This window comes from Bison bison, unplaced genomic scaffold, assembly GCF_000754665.1.
Source record: "Bison bison bison isolate TAMUID 2011002044 unplaced genomic scaffold, Bison_UMD1.0 scf7180017864354, whole genome shotgun sequence".
NCBI lineage: Eukaryota > Metazoa > Chordata > Mammalia > Artiodactyla > Bovidae > Bison > Bison bison.
In genome coordinates this window covers 1909629-1910604 of record NW_011494926.1, presented here as the reverse complement: position 1 = coordinate 1910604, position 976 = coordinate 1909629, and the positions used below count along the sequence as shown (strand labels likewise).

General features: G+C 41.0%; 1 protein-coding gene across 1 annotated transcript in view; it reads left to right on the top strand.

Annotated features, from left to right (window-relative positions):
* The window catches only part of LOC104999576 (actin-related protein 2/3 complex subunit 1B-like), a 191196-nt gene that overhangs the window by 83243 nt on the left and 106977 nt on the right, over nucleotides 1–976 (top strand). The gene's annotated exons all lie outside the window — the stretch shown is intronic.

Sequence of the window (976 nt, the reverse complement as noted above, 5' to 3'; positions counted from 1 at the left end):
TATGAAAAGGCAAAAAGATAGGACACTGAAAGATGAACTCCCCAGGTTGGTAGGTGCCCAATATGCTACTGGAGATCAGTGGAGAAATAACTCCAGAAAGAATGAAGGGATGGAACCAAAGCAAAAACAACACCCAGTTGTGGACGGGACTGGTGATAGAAGCAAGGTTCCATGTTGTAAAGAACAATATTGCATAGGAACCTGGAATATTAGGTCCATGAAGCAAGGCAAATTGGAAGTGATCAAACAGGAGATGACAAGAGTGAACATTGACATTTTAGGAATCAGCAAACTAAAATGGACTGCAATGGGTGAATTTAACTCAGATGACCATTATACCTACTACTGTGGGCAGGAATCCCTTAGAAGAAATGGAGTAGCCATCAAGTCAACAAAAGAGTCCTAAATGCAGTACTTGGATGCAATATCAAAAATGACAGAATGATCTCTGTTCATTTCCAAGGCAAACCATTCAATATCATGGTAATCCAAGTCTATGCCTGGAACAGGAACGCTGAAGAAGCTGAAGTTGAACAGTTCTATGAAGACCTCCAAGACCTTCTAGAACTGACACCCAAAAAAGATGTCCTTTGCATTATAGGGGACTGGAATGCAAAAGTAGGAAGTCAAGAAACACCAGGAGTAACAGGTAAATTTTGCCTTGGAATACGGAATGAAGCAGGGCAAAGGCTAAAAGAGTTCTGCCAAGAAAACACACTGGTCATAGCAAACACTCTCTTCCAACAACACAAGAGAAGACTCTACACATGGAGATCACCAGATGATAAACACTGAAATCAGTTTGATTATATTCTTTGCAGCGAAATATGGAGAAGCTCTATACAGTCAGCAAAAACAAGACTGGGAGCTGACTGTGGCTCGGATCATGACCTCCTTATTGCCAAATTCAGGCGGAAATTGAAGAAAGTGGAGAAAACCACTATACCATTCAGGTATGACCTAAATCAAATCTGGA